Raw genomic sequence first — 24,912 nt, 5'->3', positions numbered from 1 at the left:
TGTGTATAGAGTGTGTGTGTAAATAATCGTCGTTGCCTCCACAGCTGTTGTAATATATCTATTATCTTTACTATGTATGACTCCTACTGGCCACACTTCCCATTATTAGATAAAAGAAACATCCCTGTGTGTTTTCAATTATCCATTTAACGGGAGACGAACAGTGGTCGCGGAAAGGGACAGCTACAGACTTTTCATATTGCTTGTGTATAGAGTGTGTGTGTAAATAATCGTCGTTGCCTCCACAGCTGTTGTAATATATCTATTATCTTTACTATGTATGATTCCTACTGGCCACACTTCCCATTATTAGATAAAAGAAACATCCCTGTGTGTTTTCAATTATCCATTTAACGGGAGACGAACAGTGGTCGCGGAAAGGGACAGCTACAGACTTTTCATATTGCTTGTGTATAGAGTGTGTGTGTAAATAATCGTCGTTGCCTCCACAGCTGTTGTAATATATCTATTATCTTTACTATGTATGACTCCTACTGGCCACACTACACATTATTAGATAAAAGAAACATCCCTGTGTGTTTTCAATTATCCATTTAACGGGAGACGAACAGTGGTCGCGGAAAGGGACAGCTACAGACTTTTCATATTGCTTGTTTATAGAGTGTGTGTGTAAATAATCGTCGCTGCCTCCACAGCTGTTGTAATATATCTATTATCTTTACTATGTATGATTCCTACTGGCCACACTTCCCATTATTAGATAAAAGAAACATCCCTGTGTGTTTTCCATTATCCATTTAGCGGGAGACGAATAGTGGTCGCGGAAAGGGACAGCTACAGACTTTTCATATTGCTTGTGTATAGAGTGTGTGTGTAAATAATCGTCGCTGCCTCAACAACTGTTGTAATATATCTATTATTTTTACTATGTATGACTCCTACTGGCCACACTACACATTATGAGATAAAAAAACCCATCCCTGTGTGTTTTCCAATATCAATTAAACAGGAGACGAACACTGGTCGCGGAAAGGGACAAGTACAGACTTTTCATATTGCTTGTGTATAGAGTGTATGTAAATAATCGTCGCTACCTGCACAACTGTTGTAATATATTTATTATTCGCACTATGTATGACCCCTACTGACCACACTACACAGTATTAGATAAAAGAAACATCCCTGTGTGTTTTCCATTATCCATTTAGCGGGAGACGAACAGTGGTCGCGGAAAGGGACAGCTACAGACTTTTCCTATTGCTTGTATATAGCGTGTGGGTAAATAATCGTCGCTGCCTCCACAACTGTTGTAATATATTTATTATTTGTACTACATATGACTCCTACTGGCCACACTTTCCATTATTAGATAAAAGAAACATCCCTGTGTGTTTTCCATTATCCATTTAACGGGAGACGAACAGTGGTCGCGGAAAGGGACAGCTGCAGACTTTTCATATTGCTTGTGTATAGAGTGTGTGTGTAAATAATCGTCGCTGCCTCCACAGCTGTTGTAATATATCTATTATCTTTACTATGTATGACTCCTACTGGCCACACTACACATTATTAGATAAAAGAAACATCCCTGTGTGTTTTCAATTATCCATTTAACGGGAGACGAACAGTGGTCGCGGAAAGGGACAGCTACAGACTTTTCATATTGCTTGTGTATAGAGTGTGTGTGTAAATAATCGTCGTTGCCTCCACAGCTGTTGTAATATATCTATTATCTTTACTATGTATGACTCCTACTGGCCACACTTCCCATTATTAGATAAAAGAAACATCCCTGTGTGTTTTCAATTATCCATTTAACGGGAGACGAACAGTGGTCGCGGAAAGGGACAGCTACAGACTTTTCATATTGCTTGTGTATAGAGTGTGTGTGTAAATAATCGTCGCTGCCTCAACAACTGTTGTAATATATCTATTATTTTTACTATGTATGACTCCTACTGGCCACACTTCCCATTATTAGATAAAAGAAACATCCCTGTGTGTTTTCAATTATCCATTTAACGGGAGACGAACAGTGGTCGCGGCAAGGGACAAGTACAGACTTTTCATATTGCTTGTGTATAGAGTGTATGTAAATAATCGTCGCTTCCTCCACAACTGTTGTAATATATTTATTATTCGCACTATGTATGACCCCTACTGGCCACACTACACAGTATTAGATAAAAGAAACATCCCAGTGTGTTTTCCATTATCCATTTAGCGGGAGACGAACAGTGGTCGCGGAAAGGGACAGCTGCAGACTTTTCCTATCACTTGTACATAGCGTGTGTGTAAATAATCGTCGCTGCCTCCACAACTGTTGTAATATATCTATTATCTTTACTTTCCATCACTCCTACTGGCCACACTACACATTATTAGATAAAAGAAACATCCCTGTGTGTTTTCCATTATCCATTTAGCGGGAGACGAACAGTGGTCGCGGAAAGGGACAGCTACAGACTTTTCCTATTGCTTGTATATAGCGTGTGGGTAAATAATCGTCGCTGCCTCCACAACTGTTGTAATATCTTTATTATTCGCACTATGTATGACCCCTACTGGCCACACTACACATTATTAGATAAAAGAAACATCCCTGTGTGTTTTCCATTATCCATTTAGCGGGAGACGAACAGTGGTCGCGGAAAGGGACAGCTACAGACTTTTCCAATTGCTTGTATATAGCGCGTGGGTAAATAATCGTCGCTGCCTCAACAACTGTTGTAATATATCTATTATTTTTACTATGTATGACTCTCACTGGCCACACTACACATTATGAGATAAAAAAACCCATCCCTGTGTGTTTTCCAATATCAATTAAACAGGAGACGAACACTGGTCGCGGAAAGGGACAAGTACAGACTTTTCATATTGCTTGTGTATAGAGTGTATGTAAATAATCGTCGCTACCTCCACAACTGTTGTAATATATTTATTATTCGCACGATGTATGACCCCTACTGACCACACTACACAGTATTAGATAAAAGAAACATCCCTGTGTGTTTTCCATTATCCATTTAGCGGGAGACGAACAGTGGTCGCGGAAAGGGACAGCTACAGACTTTTCCTATTGCTTGTATATAGCGTGTGGGTAAATAATCGTCGCTGCCTCCACAACTGTTGTAATATATCTATTATTTGTACTACATATGACTCCTACTGGCCACACTTTCCATTATTAGATAAAAGAAACATCCCTGTGTGTTTTCCATTATCCATTTAACGGGAGACGAACAGTGGTCGCGGAAAGGGACAGCTGCAGACTTTTCATATTGCTTGTGTATAGAGTGTGTGTGTAAATAATCGTCGCTGCCTCCACAGCTGTTGTAATATATCTATTATCTTTACTATGTATGACTCCTACTGGCCACACTACACATTATTAGATAAAAGAAACATCCCTGTGTGTTTTCAATTATCCATTTAACGGGAGACGAACAGTGGTCGCGGAAAGGGACAGCTACAGACTTTTCATATTGCTTGTGTATAGAGTGTGTGTGTAAATAATCGTCGTTGCCTCCACAGCTGTTGTAATATATCTATTATCTTTACTATGTATGACTCCTACTGGCCACACTACACATTATTAGATAAAAGAAACATCCCTGTGTGTTTTCAATTATCCATTTAACGGGAGACGAACAGTGGTCGCGGAAAGGGACAGCTACAGACTTTTCATATTGCTTGTTTATAGAGTGTGTGTGTAAATAATCGTCGCTGCCTCCACAGCTGTTGTAATATATCTATTATCTTTACTATGTATGATTCCTACTGGCCACACTTCCCATTATTAGATAAAAGAAACATCCCTGTGTGTTTTCCATTATCCATTTAGCGGGAGACGAATAGTGGTCGCGGAAAGGGACAGCTACAGACTTTTCATATTGCTTGTGTATAGAGTGTGTGTGTAAATAATCGTCGCTGCCTCAACAACTGTTGTAATATATCTATTATTTTTACTATGTATGACTCCTACTGGCCACACTACACATTATGAGATAAAAAAAACCCATCCCTGTGTGTTTTCCAATATCAATTAAACAGGAGACGAACACTGGTCGCGGAAAGGGACAAGTACAGACTTTTCATATTGCTTGTGTATAGAGTGTATGTAAATAATCGTCGCTACCTGCACAACTGTTGTAATATATTTATTATTCGCACTATGTATGACCCCTACTGACCACACTACACAGTATTAGATAAAAGAAACATCCCTGTGTGTTTTCCATTATCCATTTAGCGGGAGACGAACAGTGGTCGCGGAAAGGGACAGCTACAGACTTTTCCTATTGCTTGTATATAGCGTGTGGGTAAATAATCGTCGCTGCCTCCACAACTGTTGTAATATATTTATTATTCGCACTATGTATGACCCCTACTGGCCACACTACACATTATTAGATAAAAGAAACATTTCAGTGTGTTTTCCATTATCCATTTAGCGGGAGACGAACAGTGGTCGCGGAAAGGGACAGCTACAGACTTTTCCTATTGCTTGTATATAGCGTGTGGGTAAATAATCGTCGCTGCCTCCACAACTGTTGTAATATATTTATTATTTGTACTACGTATGACTCCTACTGGCCACACTTTCCATTATTAGATAAAAGAAACATCCCTGTGTGTTTTCCATTATCCATTTAGCGGGAGACGAATAGTGGTCGCGGAAAGGGACAGCTACAGACTTTTCATATTGCTTGTGTATAGAGTGTGTGTGTAAATAATCGTCGCTGCCTCAACAACTGTTGTAATATATCTATTATTTTTACTATGTATGACTCCTACTGGCCACACTACACATTATGAGATAAAAAAACCCATCCCTGTGTGTTTTCCAATATCAATTAAACAGGAGACGAACACTGGTCGCGGAAAGGGACAAGTACAGACTTTTCATATTGCTTGTGTATAGAGTGTATGTAAATAATCGTCGCTACCTCCACAACTGTTGTAATATATTTATTATTCGCACTATGTATGACCCCTACTGACCACACTACACAGTATTAGATAAAAGAAACATCCCTGTGTGTTTTCCATTATCCATTTAGCGGGAGACGAACAGTGGTCGCGGAAAGGGACAGCTACAGACTTTTCCTATTGCTTGTATATAGCGTGTGGGTAAATAATCGTCGCTGCCTCCACAACTGTTGTAATATATTTATTATTTGTACTACATATGACTCCTACTGGCCACACTTTCCATTATTAGATAAAAGAAACATCCCTGTGTGTTTTCCATTATCCATTTAACGGGAGACGAACAGTGGTCGCGGAAAGGGACAGCTGCAGACTTTTCATATTGCTTGTGTATAGAGTGTGTGTGTAAATAATCGTCGCTGCCTCCACAGCTGTTGTAATATATCTATTATCTTTACTATGTATGACTCCTACTGGCCACACTACACATTATTAGATAAAAGAAACATCCCTGTGTGTTTTCAATTATCCATTTAACGGGAGACGAACAGTGGTCGCGGAAAGGGACAGCTACAGACTTTTCATATTGCTTGTGTATAGAGTGTGTGTGTAAATAATCGTCGTTGCCTCCACAGCTGTTGTAATATATCTATTATCTTTACTATGTATGACTCCTACTGGCCACACTTCCCATTATTAGATAAAAGAAACATCCCTGTGTGTTTTCAATTATCCATTTAACGGGAGACGAACAGTGGTCGCGGAAAGGGACAGCTACAGACTTTTCATATTGCTTGTGTATAGAGTGTATGTAAATAATCGTCGCTACCTCCACAACTGTTGTAATATATCTATTATTTTTACTATGTATGACTCCTACTGGCCACACTTCCCATTATTAGATAAAAGAAACATCCCTGTGTGTTTTCAATTATCCATTTAACGGGAGACGAACAGTGGTCGCGGCAAGGGACAAGTACAGACTTTTCATATTGCTTGTGTATAGAGTGTATGTAAATAATCGTCGCTACCTCCACAACTGTTGTAATATATTTATTATTCGCACTATGTATGACCCCTACTGGCCACACTACACAGTATTAGATAAAAGAAACATCCCAGTGTGTTTTCCATTATCCATTTAGCGGGAGACGAACAGTGGTCGCGGAAAGGGACAGCTGCAGACTTTTCCTATCACTTGTACATAGCGTGTGTGTAAATAATCGTCGCTGCCTCCACAACTGTTGTAATATATCTATTATCTTTACTTTCCATCACTCCTACTGGCCACACTACACATTATTAGATAAAAGAAACATTTCGGTGTGTTTTCCATTATCCATTTAGCGGGAGACGAACAGTGGTCGCGGAAAGGGACAGCTACAGACTTTTCCTATTGCTTGTATATAGCGTGTGGGTAAATAATCGTCGCTGCCTCCACAACTGTTGTAATATCTTTATTATTCGCACTATGTATGACCCCTACTGGCCACACTACACATTATTAGATAAAAGAAACATCCCTGTGTGTTTTCCATTATCCATTTAGCGGGAGACGAACAGTGGTCGCGGAAAGGGACAGCTACAGACTTTTCCAATTGCTTGTATATAGCGCGTGGGTAAATAATCGTCGCTGCCTCAACAACTGTTGTAATATATCTATTATTTTTACTATGTATGACTCTCACTGGCCACACTACACATTATGAGATAAAAAAACCCATCCCTGTGTGTTTTCCAATATCAATTAAACAGGAGACGAACACTGGTCGCGGAAAGGGACAAGTACAGACTTTTCATATTGCTTGTGTATAGAGTGTATGTAAATAATCGTCGCTACCTGCACAACTGTTGTAATATATTTATTATTCGCACTATGTATGACCCCTACTGACCACACTACACAGTATTAGATAAAAGAAACATCCCTGTGTGTTTTCCATTATCCATTTAGCGGGAGACGAACAGTGGTCGCGGAAAGGGACAGCTACAGACTTTTCCTATTGCTTGTATATAGCGTGTGGGTAAATAATCGTCGCTGCCTCCACAACTGTTGTAATATATTTATTATTTGTACTACATATGACTCCTACTGGCCACACTTTCCATTATTAGATAAAAGAAACATCCCTGTGTGTTTTCCATTATCCATTTAACGGGAGACGAACAGTGGTCGCGGAAAGGGACAGCTGCAGACTTTTCATATTGCTTGTGTATAGAGTGTGTGTGTAAATAATCGTCGCTGCCTCCACAGCTGTTGTAATATATCTATTATCTTTACTATGTATGACTCCTACTGGCCACACTACACATTATTAGATAAAAGAAACATCCCTGTGTGTTTTCAATTATCCATTTAACGGGAGACGAACAGTGGTCGCGGAAAGGGACAGCTACAGACTTTTCATATTGCTTGTGTATAGAGTGTGTGTGTAAATAATCGTCGTTGCCTCCACAGCTGTTGTAATATATCTATTATCTTTACTATGTATGATTCCTACTGGCCACACTTCCCATTATTAGATAAAAGAAACATCCCTGTGTGTTTTCAATTATCCATTTAACGGGAGACGAACAGTGGTCGCGGAAAGGGACAGCTACAGACTTTTCATATTGCTTGTGTATAGAGTGTATGTAAATAATCGTCGAAACCTCCACAACTGTTGTAATATATCTATTATTTTTACTATGTATGACTCCTACTGGCCACACTTCCCATTATTAGATAAAAGAAACATCCCTGTGTGTTTTCAATTATCCATTTAACGGGAGACGAACAGTGGTCGCGGCAAGGGACAAGTACAGACTTTTCATATTGCTTGTGTATAGAGTGTATGTAAATAATCGTCGCTACCTCCACAACTGTTGTAATATATTTATTATTCGCACTATGTATGACCCCTACTGGCCACACTACACAGTATTAGATAAAAGAAACATCCCAGTGTGTTTTCCATTATCCATTTAGCGGGAGACGAACAGTGGTCGCGGAAAGGGACAGCTGCAGACTTTTCCTATCACTTGTACATAGCGTGTGTGTAAATAATCGTCGCTGCCTCCACAACTGTTGTAATATATCTATTATCTTTACTTTCCATCACTCCTACTGGCCACACTACACATTATTAGATAAAAGAAACATTTCGGTGTGTTTTCCATTATCCATTTAGCGGGAGACGAACAGTGGTCGCGGAAAGGGACAGCTACAGACTTTTCCTATTGCTTGTATATAGCGTGTGGGTAAATAATCGTCGGTACCTCCACAACTGTTGCAATATATTTATTATTCGCACTATGTATGACCCCTACTGGCCACACTACACATTATTAGATAAAAGAAACATCCCTGTGTGTTTTCCATTATCCATTTAGCGGGAGACGAACAGTGGTCGCGGAAAGGGACAGCTACAGACTTTTCATATTGCTTGTATATAGCGCGTGGGTAAATAATCGTCGCTGCCTCAACAACTGTTGTAATATATCTATTATTTTTACTATGTATGACTCTCACTGGCCACACTACACATTATGAGATAAAAAAACCCAACCCTGTGTGTTTTCCAATATCAATTAAACAGGAGACGAACACTGGTCGCGGAAAGGGACAAGTACAGACTTTTCATATTGCTTGTGTATAGAGTGTATGTAAATAATCGTCGCTACCTGCACAACTGTTGTAATATATTTATTATTCGCACTATGTATGACCCCTACTGACCACACTACACAGTATTAGATAAAAGAAACATCCCTGTGTGTTTTCCATTATCCATTTAGCGGGAGACGAACAGTGGTCGCGGAAAGGGACAGCTACAGACTTTTCCTATTGCTTGTATATAGCGTGTGGGTAAATAATCGTCGCTGCCTCCACAACTGTTGTAATATATTTATTATTTGTACTACATATGACTCCTACTGGCCACACTTTCCATTATTAGATAAAAGAAACATCCCTGTGTGTTTTCCATTATCCATTTAACGGGAGACGAACAGTGGTCGCGGAAAGGGACAGCTGCAGACTTTTCATATTGCTTGTGTATAGAGTGTGTGTGTAAATAATCGTCGCTGCCTCCACAGCTGTTGTAATATATCTATTATCTTTACTATGTATGACTCCTACTGGCCACACTACACATTATTAGATAAAAGAAACATCCCTGTGTGTTTTCAATTATCCATTTAACGGGAGACGAACAGTGGTCGCGGAAAGGGACAGCTACAGACTTTTCATATTGCTTGTGTATAGAGTGTGTGTGTAAATAATCGTCGTTGCCTCCACAGCTGTTGTAATATATCTATTATCTTTACTATGTATGACTCCTACTGGCCACACTTCCCATTATTAGATAAAAGAAACATCCCTGTGTGTTTTCAATTATCCATTTAACGGGAGACGAACAGTGGTCGCGGAAAGGGACAGCTACAGACTTTTCATATTGCTTGTGTATAGAGTGTGTGTGTAAATAATCGTCGCTGCCTCAACAACTGTTGTAATATATCTATTATTTTTACTATGTATGACTCCTACTGGCCACACTTCCCATTATTAGATAAAAGAAACATTTCAGTGTGTTTTCCATTATCCATTTAGCGGGAGACGAATAGTGGTCGCGGAAAGGGACAGCTACAGACTTTTCCTATTGCTTGTATATAGCGTGTGGGTAAATAATCGTCGCTGCCTCCACAACTGTTGTAATATCTTTATTATTCGCACTATGTATGACCCCTACTGGCCACACTACACATTATTAGATAAAAGAAACATCCCTGTGTGTTTTCCATTATCCATTTAGCGGGAGACGAACAGTGGTCGCGGAAAGGGACAGCTACAGACTTTTCCAATTGCTTGTATATAGCGCGTGGGTAAATAATCGTCGCTGCCTCAACAACTGTTGTAATATATCTATTATTTTTACTATGTATGACTCCTACTGGCCACACTACACATTATTAGATAAAAGAAACATCCCTGTGTGTTTTCCATTATCCATTTAGCGGGAGACGAACAGTGGTCGCGGAAAGGGACAAGTACAGACTTTTCATATTGCTTGTGTATAGAGTGTATGTAAATAATCGTCGCTACCTCCACAACTGTTGTAATATATTTATTATTCGCACTATGTATGACCCCTACTGGCCACACTACACAGTATTAGATAAAAGAAACATCCCTGTGTGTTTTCCATTATCCATTTAACGGGAGACGAACAGTGGTCGCGGAAAGGGACAGCTGCAGACTTTTCATATTGCTTGTGTATAGAGTGTGTGTGTAAATAATCGTCGCTGCCTCCACAGCTGTTGTAATATATCTATTATCTTTACTATGTATGACTCCTACTGGCCACACTACACATTATTAGATAAAAGAAACATCCCTGTGTGTTTTCAATTATCCATTTAACGGGAGACGAACAGTGGTCGCGGAAAGGGACAGCTACAGACTTTTCATATTGCTTGTGTATAGAGTGTGTGTGTAAATAATCGTCGTTGCCTCCACAGCTGTTGTAATATATCTATTATCTTTACTATGTATGACTCCTACTGGCCACACTTCCCATTATTAGATAAAAGAAACATCCCTGTGTGTTTTCAATTATCCATTTAACGGGAGACGAACAGTGGTCGCGGAAAGGGACAGCTACAGACTTTTCATATTGCTTGTGTATAGAGTGTGTGTGTAAATAATCGTCGCTGCCTCAACAACTGTTGTAATATATCTATTATTTTTACTATGTATGACTCCTACTGGCCACACTTCCCATTATTAGATAAAAGAAACATTTCAGTGTGTTTTCCATTATCCATTTAGCGGGAGACGAATAGTGGTCGCGGAAAGGGACAGCTACAGACTTTTCCTATTGCTTGTATATAGCGTGTGGGTAAATAATCGTCGCTGCCTCCACAACTGTTGTAATATCTTTATTATTCGCACTATGTATGACCCCTACTGGCCACACTACACATTATTAGATAAAAGAAACATCCCTGTGTGTTTTCCATTATCCATTTAGCGGGAGACGAACAGTGGTCGCGGAAAGGGACAGCTACAGACTTTTCCAATTGCTTGTATATAGCGCGTGGGTAAATAATCGTCGCTGCCTCAACAACTGTTGTAATATATCTATTATTTTTACTATGTATGACTCCTACTGGCCACACTACACATTATTAGATAAAAGAAACATCCCTGTGTGTTTTCCATTATCCATTTAGCGGGAGACGAACAGTGGTCGCGGAAAGGGACAAGTACAGACTTTTCATATTGCTTGTGTATAGAGTGTATGTAAATAATCGTCGCTACCTCCACAACTGTTGTAATATATTTATTATTCGCACTATGCATGACCCCTACTGGCCACACTACACAGTATTAGATAAAAGAAACATCCCTGTGTGTTTTCCATTATCCATTTAGCGGGAGACGAACAGTAGTCGCGGAAAGGGACAGCTGCAGACTTTTCCTATCACTTGTACATAGCGTGTGTGTAAATAATCGTCGCTGCCTCCACAACTGTTGTAATATATCTATTATCTTTACTTTTCATCACTCCTACTGGCCACAATTCCCATTATTAAATAAAAGAAACATCCCTGTGTGTTTTCAATTATCTATTTAACGGAAGACGAACAGTGGTCGCGGAAAGGGACAAGTACAGACTTTTCATATTGCACGCTTGTTTATAGCGTGTGTGTGTGTAAATAATCGTCGCTACCTCCACAACTGTTGTAATATATCTATTATTTTTACTATGTATGACCCCTACTGACCACACTACACAGTACTTTATCAAAGAAACATCCCTGTGTGTTTTCAATTATCTATTTAACGGAAGACGAACAGTGGTCGCGGCAAGGGACAAGTACAGACTTTTCATATTGCACGCTTGTATATAGCGTGTGTGTGTGTAAATAATCGTCGCTACCTCCACAACTGTTGTAATATATCTATTATTTTTACTATGTATGACCCCTACTGGCCACACTACACAGTACTTTATCAAAGAAACATCCCTGTGTGTTTTCAATTATCTATTTAACGGAAGACGAACAGTGGTCGCGGAAAGGGACAAGTACAGACTTTTCATATTGCACGCTTGTACATAGCGTGTGTGTGTGTAAATAATCGTCGCTACCTCCACAACTGTTGTAATATATCTATTATTTTTACTATGTATGACCCCTACTGGCCACACTACACAGTACTTTATCAAAGAAACATCCCTGTGTGTTTTCAATTATCTATTTAACGGAAGACGAACAGTGGACGCGGAAAGGGACAAGTACAGACTTTTCATATTGCACGCTTGTATATAGCGTGTGTGTGTGTAAATAATCGTCGCTGCCTCCACAACAGTTGTAATATATCTATTATTTTTACTATGCATGACTCCTACTGATCACAATACACATTATCAGATAAAAGAAACATCCCTGTGCGTTTTCCATTATCCATTTAGCGGGAGACGAACAGTGGTCGCGGAAAGGGACAGCTGCAGACTTTTCATATTGCTTGTATAAGGCGTGTGGGTAAATAATCGTCGCTACCTCCACAACTGTTGTAATATATTTATTATTTTTACTATGTATGACTCCTACTGGTCACACTACACATTATCAGATAAAAGAAACATCCCTGTGTGTTTTCCATTATCCATTTAGCGGGAGACGAACAGTGGTCGCGGAAAGGGACAGCTACAGACTTTTCATATTGCTTGTGTATAGCGTGTGGGTAAATAATCGTCGCTGCCTCCACAACTGTTGTAATATATTTATTATTCGCACTATTTATGACTCCTACTAGCCACACTACACAGTATTAGATAAAAGAAACATCCCTGTGTTAATTCCATTATCCATTTAACGGGAGACGAACACTGGTCGCGGAAAGGGATAAGTACAGACTTTTCATATTGCTTGTACATAGCGTGAGTGTAAATAATCGTCGCTACCTCCACAACTGTTGTAATATATCTATTATTTTTACTATGTATAACTTTTACTGGTCCTTCTACACATTATTACATAACAGAAACATCCCTGTGTGTTTTCCATTATCAATTAAACGGGGGACGAACACATGGGATACAAGTGTCAATACAATTTAATAAATTGATGATTTAATTACCGCACAAGACTGAAGCAATGACTGTTTGTTTATAATATCTGTGAGATAGGAAGATCCAGCGCTCAATGAATGTGACCCCCGAGTCACATCGTTAACTCCTAATTAAGAACTGTCGATTTAAATTTACATCATCATTATAATTACAGAAAACACCGGCGTTGCATTGGCCCTTGATGACAGGTCTTTCACCACGATGCCAGATGTCAGCGATACTATCAAAATTTCACAGGCAGCTATTTCTGAATGAAATAATCCAGAAAGGTGATGGTCTTTAACCAACCAGATTGCTACTTACTTTGCTTAAGCGCCGCCTTTTTCAGTGAGTGACTCTTTTCCAAATACAGCAACAACCAATAAAAGATGTTGAATAATGCCTTATATGGCTTAAGATAGAAAAGTCACCATTGAAAATACAGGGCAAAACTTATAAAAATTATAAAAAGATAAATTATAACATAAACTGTAAGTAAAGAATCGGATACCATACACTGAACAGTTGTAATATTTATTATGTGTTAAAATTATAATAGACAGTGCATAACTGTAATATTATAAGAATGGTATAATTTGTTTCCGACAAGTAAGTTTTAAGTAATAAAACTTGTCATAAGTAAAGTTTCTCGTTAGGAACTAAGAAACGTCTTTGAAGTAATATATATTTTTTATTCTTATAGATATACCTACTGCGTCCGATAATGCACGGGTAATGCAAAATGGCAAGAATGAGGACATTAGACCCATAGATGGTTCCCTGTTTGTGATTGTGTCTTCACAAACATGGCTCTGCAAGTACGCGCATACATCTGTGAGGCAAAAGAAGGTAGTTGTCATGCCATTTGAGTATTGAATAGAATTGCATGCTTCTACTAAATTTACAATTGTCTACAGTTTATTATACTACAGAGAACAGAAGACCTTACTGAAACAAATGTCGGTCCAGTAGGATTCATACATAGTAAAAATAATCATGATATTTCAACAGTTGTGGAGGTAGCGACGATTATTTACCCACACGCTACATACAAGCAATATGAAAAGTCTGTAGTTGTCTGTAGTTGTCCCTTTCCGCGACCAGTGTTCTTCTCCTGTTTAATTGATATTGGAAAATACAAAGGGATGTTTCTTTGATCTAATAATGTGTAGAGTGACCAGTAGGAGTCATACATAGTAAAAATAGAAAAGATCTTACGACAGATGTAGAGGTAGCGACGATTATTTACCCACATGCTATATACAAGCAATATGAAACGTCTGTAGTTGTCCCTTTCCGCGACCAGTGTTCGTCTCCTGTTTAATTGATATTGGAAAACACACAGGGATGTTTTTGTTAAATAATAATGTGTAGAGTGACCAGTAGGAGTCATACATAGTAAAAATAATAAATCTATTACAACAGTTGTGGAGGTAGCGACGATTATTTCCTACACTGAATAGACAAGCAATATGAAAAGTCTGTAGTTGTCCCTTTCCGCGACCAGTGTTCGTCTCCTGTTTAATTGAAATTGGAAAACACACAGCGATGGTTCTTTTATATAATAATGTGTATACTGACCAGTAGGAGTCATACATAGTAAAAATAATCATTATATTACAACAGCTGTGGAAGTAGTGACCACTATTTAACCACACGCTATAAGCAAGCAATATGAAAAGTCTGTACTTGTCCCTTTCCGCGACCAGTGTTCGTCTCCTGTTTAATTGATATTGGAAAACAAACAGGGATGTTTCTTTTATATAATAATGTGTAGACGGTCCAGTAGGAGTCATACATAGTAAAAATAAGAAAAAATATTACAACAGTTGTGGAAGTAGTGACCACTATTTACTGACACGCTATAGCCAAGGAATATGAAATGTCTGTAGATGTCCCTTTCCGCGACCAGTGTTCGTCTCCTGTTTAATTGATATTGGAAAACACACAGGGATGTTTCTTTTATATAATAATGTGTAGACGGTCCAGTAGGAGTCATATCATTATGTTTCAACAGCTGTGGACGTAGTGACCACTATTTACTGACACGCTATATCCAAGCAATGTGAAAAGTCTGTAGTTGTCCCTTTACGCGACCACTGTTCGTCTCCTGTTTAATTGATAATGGAAAACACACAGGGATGTTTCTTTTATATAATAATATGTAGACGGTCCAGTAGGAGTCATATCATTATGTTTCAACAGTTGTGGAGGTAGTGACCACTATTTACCCACATGCTATAAGCGAGCAATATAAAAAGTCTGTAGTTGTCCCTTTCCGCGACCAGTGTTCGTCTCCTGTTTAATTGATAAGAGAAAACACACATGGATGTTTCTTTGATATAACAATGTGTAAAGTAACCAGTAGGGGTCATCCATAGCAAAAATATTCTATATATTACAACAGCTGTGGGGGTAGTGACCATCATTTACCCACGCGCTATATCCAATCAATATGAAAAGTCTGTAGTTGTCCCTTTCCGCGACCAGTGTTCGTCTCCTGTTTAATTGATATTGGAAAACACACAGGGATGTTTCTTTGATATAATAATTTGTAGAGTGACCAGTAGGAGTCATACATAGTAAAAATAATAAATATATTACAACAGTTGTGGTGGTACCGACGATTACTTCCTACACTCAATAGAAAAGCAATGTGAAAAGTCTGTGGTTGTCCCTTTCCGCGACCAGTGTTCGTCTCCTGTTTAATTGATATTGGAAAACACACAGGGATGTTTCTTTTACATAATAATGTGTAGACGGTCCAGTAGGAGTCATACATAGTAAAAATAATAAAAATATTACAAAAGTTGTGGAGGTAGCGACGATTATTTCCTACACTGAATAGACAAGCAATGTGAAAAGTCTGTAGTTGTCCCTTTCCGCGACCAGTGTTCGTCTCCTGTTTAATTGAAATTGGAAAACACACAGCGATGGTTCTTTTATATAATAATGTGTATACTGACCAGTAGGAGTCATACATAGTAAAAATAATCATTATATTACAACAGCTGTGGAAGTAGTGACCACTATTTAACCACACGCTATAAGCAAGCAATATGAAAAGTCTGTAGTTGTCCCTTTCCGCGACCAGTGTTCGTCTCCCGTTTAATTGATATTGGAAAACACACAGGGATGTTTCTTTGATATAATAATGTGTAGACGGTCCAGTAGGAGTCATACATAGTAAAAATAATAAATATATTACAACAGTTGTGGAGGTAGCGACGATTATTTCCTACACTGAAAAGACAAGCAATGTGAAAAGTCTGTAGTTGTCCCTTTCCGCGACCAGTGTTCGTCTCCTGTTTAATTGATATTGGAAAACACACAGGGATGTTTCGTTTGTATAATAATGTGTAGACGGTCCAGTAGGAGTCATACATAGTAAAAATTATATATATATTACAACAGCTGTGGACGTAGTGACCACTATTTACCCACGCGCCATATCCAATCAATATGAAAAGTCTGTAGTTGTCCCTTTCCGCGACCAGTGTTCGTCTCCTGTTTAATTGATATTGGAAAACACACAGCGATCTTTCTTTTATATAATAATGTGTAGACGGTCCAGTAGGAGTCATATCATTATGTTTCAACAGTTGTGGAGGTAGTGACCACTATTTACCCACATGCTATAAGCAAGCAATATGAAAAGTCTGTAGTTGTCCCTTTCCGCGACCAGTGTTCGTCTCCCGTTTAATTGATATTGGAAAACACACAGGGATGTTTCTTTGATATAATAATGTGTAGAGTGACCAGTAGGAGTCATACATAGTAAAAATAATAAATATATTACAACAGTTCTGGAGGTAGTGACGATTACTTCCTACACTGAATAGACAAGCAATGTGAAAAGTCTGTAGTTGTCCCTTTCCGCGACCAGTGTTCGTCTCCTGTTTAATTGATATTGGAAAACACACAGGGATGTTTCTTTTACATAATAATGTGTAGACGGTCCAGTAGGAGTCATACATAGTAAAAATAATAAAAATATTACAACAGTTGTGGAGGTAGCGACGATTATTTCCTACACTGAAAAGACAAGCAATGTGAAAAGTCTGTAGTTGTCCCTTTCCGCGACCAGTGTTCGTCTCCTGTTTAATTGATATTGGAAAACACACAGGGATGTTTTTGTTATATAATAATGGGTAGAGTGGCCAGTAGGGGTCATGCGTAGTAAAAATAACACATATATATATTACAACAGTTGTGGACGTAGTGACCACTATTTACCCACGCGCCATATCCAATCAATATGAAAAGTCTGTAGTTGTCCATTTCCGCGACCATTGTTCGTCTCCTGTTTAATTGATATTGGAAAACACACAGCGATGGTTCTTTTATATAATAATGTGTATACTGACCAGTAGGAGTCATAAATAGTAAAAATAATCATTATATTTCAATAGTTGTGGAGGTAGCGACGATTTTTTACCCACGCGCTACATACAAGCAATATGAAAAGTCTGTAGTTGTCCCTTTCCGCGACCAGTGTTCGTCTCCGGTTTAATTGATATTGGAAACACGCAGGGATGTTTCTTTGATCTAATAATGTGTAGAGTGACCAGTAGGAGTCATACATAGTAAAATTAATAAATATATTACAACAGTTGTGGAGGTAGTGACGATTTTTTACCCACGCGCTACATACAAGCAATATGAAAAGTCTGTAGTTGTCCCTTTCCGCGACCAGTGTTCGTCTCCTGTTTAATTGATATTGGAAAACACACAGGGATGTTTCTTTGATATAATAATGTGTAGAGTGACCAGTAGGAGTCATACATAGTAAAATTAATAAATATATTACAACAGTTGTGGAGGTAGCGACGATTTTTTACCCACGCGCTACATACAAGCAATATGAAAAGTCTGTAGTTGTCCCTTTCCGTGACCAGTGTTCGTCTCCTGTTTAATTGATATTGGAAAACACACAGGGATGTTTCTTTGATATAATAATGTGTAGAGTGACAAGTAGGAGTCATACATAGTAAAAATAATAAATATATTACAACAGTTCTGGAGGTAGCGACGATTACTTCCTACACTCAACAGACAATCAATATGAAAAGTCTGTAGTTATCCCTTTCCGCGACCAGTGTTCGTCTCCTGTTTAATTGATATTGGAAAACACACAGGGATGTTTCTTTTACATAATAATGTGTAGACGGTCCAGTAGGAGTCATACATAGTAAAAATAATAAATATATTACAACAGCTGTGGACGTAGTGACCACTATTTACCCACGCGCCATATCCAATCAATATGAAAAGTCTGTAGTTGTCCCTTTCCGCGACCAGTGTTCGTCTCCTGTTTAATTGATATTGGAAAACACACAGCGATCTTTCTTTTATATAATAATGTGTAGACGGTCCAGTAGGAGTCATATCATTATGTTTCAACAGTTGTGGAGGTAGTGACCACTATTTACCCACATGCTATAAGCAAGCAATATGAAAAGTCTGTAGTTGTCCCTTTCCGCGACCAGTGTTCGTCTCCCGTTTAATTGATATTGGAAAACACACAGGGATGTTTCTTTGATATAATAATGTGTAGAGTGACCAGTAGGAGTCATACATAGTAAAAATAATAAATATATTACAACAGTTCTGGAGGTAGTGACGATTACTTCCTACACTGAACAGACAAGCAATGTGAAAAGTCTGTAGTTGTCCCTTTCCGCGACCAGTGTTCGTCTCCTGTTTAATTGATATTGGAAAACACACAGGGATGTTTCTTTTACATAATAATGTGTAGACGGTCCAGTAGGAGTCATACATAGTAAAAATAATAAAAATATTACAACAGTTGTGGAGGTAGCGACGATTATTTCCTACACTGAAAAGACAAGCAATGTGAAAAGTCTGTAGTTGTCCCTTTCCGCGACCAGTGTTCGTCTCCTGTTTAATTGATATTGGAAAACACACAGGGATGTTTCGTTTGTACAATAATGTGTAGACGGTCCAGTAGGAGTCATACATAGTAAAAATAATAAATATATTACAACAGCTGTGGACGTAGTGACCACTATTTACCCACGCGCCATATCCAATCAATATGAAAAGTCTGTAGTTGTCCCTTTCCGCGACCAGTGTTCGTCTCCTGTTTAATTGATATTGGAAAACACACAGGGATCTTTCTTTTGTATAATAATGTGTAGAGTGACCAGTAGGAGTCATATCATTATGTTTCAACAGTTGTAGAGGTAGTGACCACTATTTACCCACATGCTATAAGCAAGCAATATGAAAAGTCTGTAGTTGTCCCTTTCCGCGACCACTGTTCGTCTCCCGTTTAATTGATATTGGAAAACACACATGGATGTTTCTTTGATATAATAATGTGTAGAGTGACCAGTAGGAGTCATACATAGTAAAAATAATAAATATATTACAACAGTTCTGGAGGTAGCGACGATTACTTCCTACACTCAACAGACAATCAATATGAAAAGTCTGTAGTTATCCCTTTCCGCGACCAGTGTTCGTCTCCTGTTTAATTGATATTGGAAAACACACAGGGATGTTTCTTTTACATAATAATGTGTAGACGGTCCAGTAGGAGTCATACATAGTAAAAATAATAAATATATTACAACAGCTGTGGACGTAGTGACCACTATTTACCCACGCGCCATATCCAATCAATATGAAAAGTCTGTAGTTGTCCCTTTCCGCGACCAGTGTTCGTCTCCTGTTTAATTGATATTGGAAAACACACAGCGATCTTTCTTTTATATAATAATGTGTAGACGGTCCAGTAGGAGTCATATCATTATGTTTCAACAGTTGTGGAGGTAGTGACCACTATTTACCCACATGCTATAAGCAAGCAATATGAAAAGTCTGTAGTTGTCCCTTTCCGCGACCAGTGTTCGTCTCCCGTTTAATTGATATTGGAAAACACACAGGGATGTTTCTTTGATATAATAATGTGTAGAGTGACCAGTAGGAGTCATACATAGTAAAAATAATAAATATATTACAACAGTTCTGGAGGTAGTGACGATTACTTCCTACACTGAATAGACAAGCAATGTGAAAAGTCTGTAGTTGTCCCTTTCCGCGACCAGTGTTCGTCTCCCGTTTAATTGATATTGGAAAACACACAGGGATGTTTCTTTTACATAATAATGTGTAGACGGTCCAGTAGGAGTCATACATAGTAAAAATAATAAAAATATTACAACAGTTGTGGAGGTAGCGACGATTATTTCCTACACTGAAAAGACAAGCAATGTGAAAAGTCTGTAGTTGTCCCTTTCCGCGACCAGTGTTCGTCTCCTGTTTAATTGATATTGGAAAACACACAGGGATGTTTCGTTTGTACAATAATGTGTAGACGGTCCAGTAGGAGTCATACATAGTAAAAATAATAAATATATTACAACAGCTGTGGACGTAGTGACCACTATTTACCCACGCGCCATATCCAATCAATATGAAAAGTCTGTAGTTGTCCCTTTCCGCGACCAGTGTTCGTCTCCTGTTTAATTGATATTGGAAAACACACAGGGATCTTTCTTTTGTATAATAATGTGTAGAGTGACCAGTAGGAGTCATATCATTATGTTTCAACAGTTGTAGAGGTAGTGACCACTATTTACCCACATGCTATAAGCAAGCAATATGAAAAGTCTGTAGTTGTCCCTTTCCGCGACCACTGTTCGTCTCCCGTTTAATTGATATTGGAAAACACACATGGATGTTTCTTTGATATAATAATGTGTAGAGTGACCAGTAGGAGTCATACATAGTAAAAATAATAAATATATTACAACAGTTCTGGAGGTAGTGACGATTACTTCCTACACTGAATAGACAAGCAATGTGAAAAGTATGTAGTTGTCCCTTTCCGCGACCAGTGTTCGTCTCCTGTTTAATTGATATTGGAAAACACACAGGGATGTTTCTTTTACATAATAATGTGCAGACGGTCCAGTAGGAGTCATACATAGTAAAAATAATAAAAATATTACAACAGTTGTGGAGGTAGCGACGATTATTTCCTACACTGAATAGACAAGCAATGTGAAAAGTCTGCAGTTGTCCCTTTCCGCGACCAATGTTCGTCTCCCGTTTAATTGATATTGGAAAACACACAGGGATGTTTCTTTTATATAATAATGTGTAGACGGTCCAGTAGGAGTCATACATAGTAAAAATAATAAATATATTACAACAGCTGTGGACGTAGTGACCACTATTTACCCACGCGCCATATCCAATCAATATGAAAAGTCTGTAGTTGTCCCTTTCCGCGACCAGTGTTCGTCTCCTGTTTAATTGATATTGGAAAACACACAGCGATGGTTCTTTTTTATAATAATGTGTATACTGACCAGTAGGAGTCATAAATAGTAAAAATAATCATTATATTTCAACAGTTGTGGAGGTAGCGACGATTTTTTACCCACGCGCTACATACAAGCAATATGAAAAGTCTGTAGTTGTCCATTTCCGCGACCACTGTTCGTCTCCGGTTTAATTGATATTGGAAAACACACAGGGATGTTTCTTTGATATATTAATGTGTAGAGTGACCAGTAGGAGTCATAAATAGTAAAATTAATAAATATATTACAACAGTTGTGGAGGTAGCGACGATTTTTTACCCACGTGCTACATACAAGCAATATGAAAAGTCTGTAGTTGTCCCTTTCCGCGACCAGTGTTCGTCTCCTGTTTAATTGATATTGGAAAACACACAGGGATGTTTCTTTGATATATTAATGTGTAGAGTGACCAGTAGGAGTCATACATAGTAAAAATAATAAATATATTACAACAGTTGTGGAGGTAGCGACGATTACTTCCTACATTCAATAGACAAGCAATATGATAAGGTATGATAAGTTTGTGTGAAGTATTACAGTGTAAAGGAACTGCTGGACATATAGAGCACCATATTGTGTTTACAGGCTGTTGTCAGGGATTCCGTAAATTCAGATCAACAACCCACTCAAAATACTGGACTCAACCCATGCCACTTCACTCAATATATTTTTGTATTACAAAAGAGTTTGCATTTTATTTAGTCGTGGTAGAATGGAGATTTAATATTTGAAACCTCATGCTGCGCTTTTGGTTCCAAATTCAATTTAGCATGGTTAAATCTACAGGTAACCTAGCTCTACATTGAAAACACAGTATGTTTATGTCCTAAATATGATGCGCTGCCCTTTTGAAGCTTTTAGGTCAGGGGTATAAAAATATTTCTAAGTTGAAAACATGAAACAAGATACCGGTATATTTTCTGAGAAATTCCACTTATCAAACTGTGCACTGCACCTCCTCTATTTTAGTATGGAAACTGTTCCCTAAATTTCAAAAGAATGCATGCAGTGCTTAAAATGTTTAAGTAGAAAAAATATAAGTAACCCAATGAAAAACAGCTGTATTTTTTCAGAAAATCCAAAAATTGAAATCAAACCTCACACAGCACCTGTCCTATTAATACACAAAGTTTGAGAAGAATCTATGCTGTAGTTTTCAAGTTATAAGTCACACTAGAAAATGTCCTCGGAAAGATTAAATCCCCGACCTTTTATGGTTAAGAAACCATTAATTTCAAGCAGGGCTCATGGAAATAACATTAAGGTTGCCTGACTGGCTAACTTAATTTTCTTGTGAACTATAACACATTATTCAGTTGACAAATGTGAAACGAGAATATCATGTTAAAATTGTCACAAGCTAGATATGATAAATAGCTGAGTTCTGATATTAAGGATGTACTTGTCATGCTTGAGATGATCCATTGTTGTAGTTCTGCAAGTGACAGAAACCCAATTGATTTTGACTGTATTTCTAACAAAAGTAACATTCACTGAAACTTGAATACCAGATTTTATTCCTTGTATTGGGAAGTGTAAAAGTGCATTAACACTGTCACACACGCTTTATTTGTAAATTTAAGTTTAAAGCACAGATGGAATGAAATTAAGACTTAAAACTAAGTACCATACCACAATAAAACTTTTCACAGTTTGCAGTTATTGAAGCATTTATTTTGTGATATATTTACAGTAGGGCTGGGACGAGTTCAAATTTACTACCCGGTTACCCGATCCCCTATTACCCGGGTACCCACTGTAAGTCTCAAGAGTAGGGAACAAAATGTCAGATTGGTAATTGTTTTACCGCAGCCCTGGCTAAAGCTATTCAGATACATGTATCAAACAATCAGATCATGCATACACTGAAGTTGACTGAAGCTTTATTTTTACTCAAACATTTACAAGTCAAAAGGAATGAGTGCATCGTCAGAAAATAATCTTAACATTAGCGACTTGTAGTGTAACCATTGAGCTATAGTATGTTTTTGTCTTTAAACAAAATATAACGTGACTAACCACGGGTCTGGGTAGTCCTGTGGGTACCCGGGTCCTATTCAGGGCCCACAAGACTCGAGTACCCGAGTCACCCGTCCCAGCCCTAATTTGCAGTGTTAAATGGTAGTGTTTTCTATTTTGGAAACAGAACACAAACTCAACATATGAGTGTTAGAACATAGAGACTTTCAACACATCCTTTTGTCTAACATTGTGCATGATACACAAAAAATAATAACGGGTGGTATAAAATGATTTCACAAGGTTTGGTTGAAAAGCAGTGCCGCTTATTATTAATGGCTAAAATGACAATACATGAGCAAACTCGATTATTTACAGACCGCCGTCATTTAGTTGAGTTGAAATATTGGTGAGTGCTTCGTTAAACAACAACAAACAAACAAATCTGACACAACTAACCCAAAGGATCTAAGAGGCACGCGTGGATAACATAAGATACTAAAAGATATGTCTTGAGCCATATCGATTTTAATCATACTTGGTGGCAAACAAATTTAGCATTCGCACTGTTGACACAACCACAATAAAACCGACCATAACCCACCTAAGAGACTTCCTGGCAGTTATAGTTAGCGATCTGTACGTTAATATAACAACAAGCCGACCTTCGACAGTAAACAAATGCGTAAACAGATCCGCCATGACAGTAGCACTGAGCGCAAGTAATTAATGGGAAGAGTCGCGTCCCTTGCAAGATGTATACCACTCGATAAACGTAGCGCTGTGGCCTGGTCTGGGAAAGGGACGTATACTGACTCGACCTCCCTTGATACACGTTTTTAGGAATGGCGCCACTTACGACTTCCTGTTACCCTAGTCCTTGTTATACGGGATTTGGGTTTGTCCATTTCCAAATGACTGGGCTTCTGTCTACCTGAACGACCACGCAAACGCTAAGCTTGCGGCGCGTTCCAAATGTAAAATCAGTTTAACCGTACGCGTGTTTAGTTAGACAGAAGCCCAATCAAATCAATCTGATCACATTCATTTTCTCTTAGCCATCGATTTAAAATAAGAGAAATTATACTACCAAACTCAGTTTGACTTCAAGTGCCATAAGGCCTTCATAAGACTTGAGATTTAACATACTGGCTACATTTTAAAAAAAAAAAACATTCGACATGATCGGGACATGTATATCGTCAGAAATATTTCACAATGTCCAGTATACGTTTTATTGTTATATTCCCCACTGATTCATTCCGGTGAAACAAGTTTGAGAACATATTTGTTACTTCATTTTTTCCCTCACCCGAGAAGATCTGGGGAAGAATAGGACTTCAGCAATCCATGCGTGCCGTAAAACGCGTTTATGCTTGCCGTAAAAGGCGACTAACGCATAGGGTGGTCAGGCTCGCTGACTTGGTTGATGCATGTCATTGATTCCATTTGCGTGGATCGATGCTCATGATATCAATCACTGCATTGTCTGGTCCAGACCCGATTATTTACAGATCGCCGTCATATAGCTGGAACATTGCTGAGTGCAGCTTAAAACAACAAACCAACCGTGACTGATTAACTGTATGGCAGAATTGCATGGTCAACAGCTCTTTTGAGTAGTA

At 38.4% G+C, this 24,912-nt stretch overlaps 1 protein-coding gene across 1 annotated transcript in view; it reads right to left on the bottom strand.

Moving 5' to 3' along the window:
- LOC124146284 (regulator of chromosome condensation-like) overlaps positions 1 to 24,182 on the bottom strand; it is a 58,612-nt gene extending 34,430 nt beyond the window's left edge. The window contains exon 1 of the mRNA XM_048400091.1: positions 24,109 to 24,182. The gene's annotated coding sequence lies outside the window, so the exon portion shown is untranslated. The remainder of the gene's footprint in view (positions 1 to 24,108) is intronic.
- Between the last annotated feature and the right edge of the window lie 730 nt (positions 24,183 to 24,912).

Source organism: Haliotis rufescens, unplaced genomic scaffold (genome assembly GCF_023055435.1).
Source record: "Haliotis rufescens isolate VD_foot unplaced genomic scaffold, xgHalRufe1.0.p SCAF_2, whole genome shotgun sequence".
In the NCBI taxonomy this organism is placed as follows: Eukaryota; Metazoa; Mollusca; class Gastropoda; order Lepetellida; family Haliotidae; genus Haliotis; species Haliotis rufescens.
Note: the sequence above shows the minus strand (reverse complement) of the source record. Positions and strands in the feature narration are given on the sequence as shown.